Consider the following 6,000-nt stretch of genomic DNA (forward strand, 5'->3'; position numbering starts at 1 on the left):
TGCTGTCCTACTGTCGAGACACGCTACTGTGTTGCTGTCCTACTGTCGAGACGCGCTACTGTGTTGCTGTCCTACTGTCTTGACACGCTACTGTGTTGCTGTCCTACTGTCGAGACACGCTACTGTTGCGGTCCTGTCGAGACACGCTACTGTGTTGCTGTCCTACTGTCGAGACACGCTACTGTGTTGCTGTCCTACTGTCGAGACACGCTACAGTGTTGCTGTCCTACTGTCGAGACACGCTACTGTGTTGCTGTCCTACTGTCGAGACACGCTACTGTGTTGCTGTCCTACTGTCGAGACACGCTACTGTGTTGCTGTCCTACTGTCGAGACCTGAAGCATGTGAACCTTTACTGTCAGCAAACTGAGCAGTCGATCATTACAAAGCCTCAAAAAAAAAGTTGTAGCTTACATGATCATAGGATTTCAACACGTTGATGATGAGGGAAGGTTGAGGATTATTAGAAGCAATGATATTCTGTCCATGTTTTTGTAAAATATTGAGGATTTTTAGAAGCCGATAGTTCTGGAATTTCCCCAAGGGGATCAATAAAGGAATATCTTATCTGAAAATCTATGATGTTCAAAAAGTCCACTACTGCTAAAAACTTAAGATTTTCAGTACATTTTCTTTGGATGAATTGATGACTTAAATAATGTTTACTTTAGTAGCAGCTCTAGTGTCCAGCAGTAGGATGGATGTCTAAGCCCAACATAGAACTAGAGAAACACATGTGAGTTCATCTGTTTTCACCAGACAGCAGTGAGACGTTTTGACTCTTTCTGCTTTGTACTTTTTCATATTAATTAATAATGTGGAATGTATTTAACCCTTTTGCGCTGCTTATTTATTTATCTTATTTTGGTGTTAACAAAAACTCTGGGTCCGAATGGACCCGGTGTGTAACTCAGTACCAACCACCCCAAAAAATAAGGATTATTATCCAGTTTTGTACTTCATTACTAACTTATTAGCTCATCATAACCAGTACCCATATCAAACATTATTTTATATGGCCCCAAGACACAATATACATATTTTTTCAATTGAAAATAGGATTATATTCACTCATGCTGTTTCCCATATTGAAGAAAATGGGTAAATATGTATGCAATCTGACTATAACTGGCTAATATATGAAGACACTTTATTGAGTAAACTGATTTGTGGGTTTTTGAACTGTATTATGGAAATAAATCAAGAAAAAGAAAACACCTCCCTATCACTCTTCCTTATCTCCCTCTCCCTATCGCTCTTTTCCTCTCCCTCTCCACCTCCATATCACTCTCTTCCTCCTCTCCACCTCCCTATCGCTCTCTTCCTCCTCTCCCTCTCACTCTGTTCCTCCTCTCCCTCTCCACCTCCATATCACTCTTCCTCCTCTCCCTATCGCTCTCTTCCTCCTCTCCCTCTGTTCCTCCTCTCCCTCTCCCTATCACTCTGTTCCTCCTCTCTATCACTGTTCCTCCTCTCCCTATCACTCTTCCTGTCCACCTCCCTATCACTCTTCTTCCTCCCCACCTCCCTATCACTGTCTTCTCCCTCTCCACCTCCCTATCACTCTTCCTCCTCTCCCTATCACTCTTCTTCCTCCCCCTCTCCACCTCCCTATCACTGTCTTCCTCCCCCACTCCACCTCCCTACCTCTCTGTTCCTCCTCTCCACCTCCGTATCACTGTTCCTCCTCTACCTCGCCACCTCTGTTCCTCCTCTCCCTATATCACTCTCTTCCTCCTCTCCACCTCCGTATCACTCTGTTCCTCCTCTACCTCTCCACCTCTCTCTATATCAGCGGTTCTCAACAGGGGTGCCGCGCAGAGAGCTGCCTTGATTAAAAAAAAAAAAAAAAAAAAAAAAATGTTTACAATTCTTTTTAGATTACAGAAAATCTGTTGCAGCTGCACTGTTTTCCATGAAAATACCATATTTGGATAAGTTTGACCATTTCTCAAACTGAAAACCATTATTTAATAAAACACAGAAAAGGGGATCACCAAGTTACTCTGGATAAAAAAAACCTTTACAGACAACATTGAGACAAAGCTTCCCGACACATCTCCATCCAAACTCTTGGAAGAACTCATTGAAATCTCATCTGATACCACCTGGAGAGCTAGTTTCAGAGTGGTGCTGAGTACCAAGTATCTCATGATGCAGCAGTTAAGGTGTTGATACCATTCAGCACCACATATGTGTGAAGCTGGCTTTTCATCCATGACAGCTCTGAAAACAAAATGTAGGGCCAAGTTGAGCCTTGAGGATGACATGCGTGTTGCCTTTTCAAAGATCTCCCCACGTATTTACCGTATTATTAGCCAGCAGCAGCAGACCTCACATTGAGCTAGAAATGTCCACTGAGTGAACAAGTGCTTATTTTCGGTATTTATTTATATTTTTTGAGAAATGGTAACTTGGTGATCCTTTTCTGTATTTAAAAAAAAATACATGATTTTCTGTTTTTGAGAAATGGTCAAACTTATCCAAATATGCAATTTTTATGGAGAACAGTGCAGCTGCAAGAGATAGCATTTTAGTGATACTTTTCTGTAATTTTATTTAAAGAAATATGCTATTTGATTTACTACTACAAGCAGTGTAATGTCAAAAGTACTAAGTCATTTAGACCTGAAACACCCGTTAATAATGCATTATATAGCCTGCATATACACACAAATGTGTTTCCGGTTTCTTAAATAAACATTATTTTGAAAGCAAGCACTTTTGTCATCATTGTAGCAAAAAAGACAGGACCGGAAAAGTCTTTATCGTATGTAGGGGTGCCCTGGAATATTTTATTGAACACAGGGGTGCCTTGGCAGCAGAAAGGTTGAGAACCCCTGCCTATATCACTCTCTCTCACCTCGGTTCCTCCTCTCCCTCTCCACCTCCATATCGCTCTGTTCCCTTTTCCTCTCCACCTGTTGTAGGCATAGGCAGTATAGGCAAATGCTAAGGGCGCCACCACCCAGAGGGGGCAAAAAATAAAAAGAATTTATATATTTTTTTTAACTTTTTTTCTTTTTACTAATACTACTAGTTATTTCGAAATACTGAAGTCTTATTTATAGTACTGTTCCAACATTTATAACAATCCCATGGAAAATGAGTGTTTTACAATGGCTCATTCATTTGGACGGCGAGTTGTCTCCAAACAAACAACTTCTTCTCTCCCTTTACCGTATGGAACAGAATAAACTGTGATGCAAGGGGGCAACAGATAAGAATCCTGCCTAGGGCAGCCAATTGGTCAGAGCCAGCCCTGCATCCATAACATAAATACAACTGGTAAATAAGTTACCAGGTACAAACATGTTCGAAAATGAGAACCAAATAACAATGTCGTTACCTAGCAACAGAAAGCGTCTATAGATTGAAGGACATGTGAAGGAAGTAGGAGTGACAACCCCTTTTGATATTACAGGTAGAATCTGTAATAAAGTCAAACAGCGACCTCTAGGCAAGAGTCCCTCTTGTTATTGCACTTAATTTAAATTTTTTGTCTGTTCTTTTTTTGCATTTTTACAGCTTTAATCTGGTCAGACATGAGCAGAGGAGAGGAAGAACGGGAGAAGATATGGGGGGAGGACATGCGGCAAATCCATCCGGGATCGGGAGACGAACCCGGGTCGACCGCGTAGGTCTGCAGCGCAGTAACGTGGTGGGCCACTCGGGCGCCCCTTTATAGTACATTTTTGCTGTTTAAAAAAAGAAAATGTTGTGTCTACCAATGAAAAATATGTGAAAACAGGTTTCATTATTTTGTCTTGTAGACACGTCTCCATAGTTCTCATAGCATCTTGTGTTTCTACCTGACAAAACATTTTGGGGCTTTTCCTTAACATACCGGTACTAAATATAGTAGTTAGCCATTAATGGGTTCATAGTCTGGTTCCATTATTACAGGGACAATCCTCATTTCCATAACAGCAACATTTTATGGCAGCCATCTTGGTACCAAAGATAATGACCATTATTCTAGTTCATCCCTAACTCATACAACAGACACTCAGAGGAGGTTCTAAACATACAACAGACACTCAGAGGAGGTTCTAAACATACAACAGACTGAAATGTGTTTCATACTTCTTGTGGACTGTGTGCAAGGTCTCCATGAACATCAGGTTGCTGAATACCGTAGCTGGCAGTCGGATCAGCTCGAAGAACGGAGAGCACATTTTCTCGACCATCAGCTTTCCCTCCCCAAATCCTAAACATAACCATTTGTGTGTAATGGAGAGATAACTGACCCCGGAAAACACCGGGATTTATAGTCACTGTAGAACGCTGTGTCAGCCAGGATGGAAACAACCTGCAAAGCTAATGCTAACCGTTTAAGTATGTGAATGGAAAATGCTAAAAAAATATATTATCGCCATACTCCAGGAGGTAGTTAAATAAGAACAGGTCTAACCTAGTTAGTTAGTCAAGCTTTACAACCAAGGGTCCATCTGAAATATTTGGTAGTTTAGAAAAAAAAACTTTTAGTGAATGAAAAATAAAAAGGCACTTGAGCTGAAAGAGAGCTGTCAATCAAGGGTGATCTGACCACGCCCCCACAGTTCAGAGACATGGTCTGAGAGCAGACGAGCTGTTTTTGAGCTGTTTTGTAAATAAATAATGTTTTATTTTCCCATGCAGCATCAGTGTCCTACTAGTGACAACCCACAACCAACCAATCTCTGCTCGGAGGGGGGTCATGTGTAAATAAATAATGTTTTATTTTCCCATGCAGCATCAGTGTCCTACTAGTGACTAACCCACAACCAACCAATCTCTGCTCGGACGGGGGTCATGTGACGAGTCATGCACATAGATCAAAGAGTGTACTCCGAGCCTGGACTAAGAGAGGGAAAGGACTGTCCTGTACTTTTAAACTAAGAGTCTGTAATCTGAGCTGGATTATGAGTCTGTAATCTGAGCTGGACTATGAGTCTGTAATCTGAGCTGGACTATGAGTCTGTAATCTGAGCTGGACTATGAGTCTGTACTCTGAGCTGGACTATGAGTCTGTACTCTGAGCTGGACTATGAGCTGGATTATGAGTCTGTACTCTGAGCTGGACTATGAGCCTGTACTCTGAGCTGTATTATGAGTCTGTAATCTGAGCTGGACTATGAGTCTGTACTCTGAGCTGGACTATGAGTCTGTACTCTGAGCTGGACTATGAGTCTGTACTATGAGCTGGATTATGAGTCTGTACTATGAGCTGGATTATGAGTCTGTAATCTGAGCTGGACAATGAGTGTAATCTGAGCTGGATTATGAGTCTGTAATCAGAGCTGGACTATGAGTCTGTAATCAGAGCTGGACTATGAGTCTGTAATCAGAGCTGGATTATGAGTCTGTAATCTGAGCTGGATTATGAGTCTGTAATCTGAGCTGGACTATGAGTCTGTACTCTGAGCTGGATTATGAGTCTAATCTGAGCTGGATTATGAGTCTGTAATCTGAGCTGGATTATGAGTCTGTAATCTGAGCTGGACTATGAGTCTGTACTCTGAGCTGGACTATGAGTCTGTAATCTGAGCTGGATTATGAGTCTGTAATCTGAGCTGGATTATGAGTCTGTAATCAGAGCTGGACTATGAGTCTGTAATCTGAGCTGGATTATGAGTCTGTAATCTGAGCTGTACTCTGAGCTGGACTATGGGAGGGAAAGGACTGTCCGTCTGTTATCTACTTAGTGAGGATCAGTTCGGTGGTAGTGGACATGAGGATGTTTGGGAACCCATGTGCCCATCAGAAGTCCCTGTGATGGATTTAAACCTAAATTGACATATAAGGAACTCACAAGAGTCGAGACACTGCAGTGATATTTTGTGTATTTTTTTCTCTTTTTTTTGCCAAGGTTTGATTTAGTTCATGCCTAGTTTGTTTTCCTTCCAAATAGAAATAAAGCAAAAATAACATTTAAACTCTTATAACATTAAATAACATTTAAACATAATTTAGCCACCTTTGGGTAAAATGTATGACAATTAAAAGAAAGAAAAACAA

At 41.2% G+C, this 6,000-nt stretch overlaps 1 protein-coding gene across 1 annotated transcript in view; it reads left to right on the forward strand.

The window, feature by feature from the left end:
* The window catches only part of tgds (TDP-glucose 4,6-dehydratase), a 49,667-nt gene extending 45,770 nt beyond the window's left edge, over positions 1 to 3,897 (forward strand). Inside the window, exon 13 of the mRNA XM_084314991.1 lies at positions 3,529 to 3,897. The gene's annotated coding sequence lies outside the window, so the exon portion shown is untranslated. The remainder of the gene's footprint in view (positions 1 to 3,528) is intronic.
* The last annotated feature ends 2,103 nt before the right edge of the window (positions 3,898 to 6,000 follow it).

Source organism: Notolepis coatsorum, assembly GCF_963971535.1.
Source record: "Notolepis coatsorum genome assembly, chromosome: 1".
Classification (NCBI taxonomy): domain Eukaryota; kingdom Metazoa; phylum Chordata; class Actinopteri; order Aulopiformes; family Paralepididae; genus Notolepis; species Notolepis coatsorum.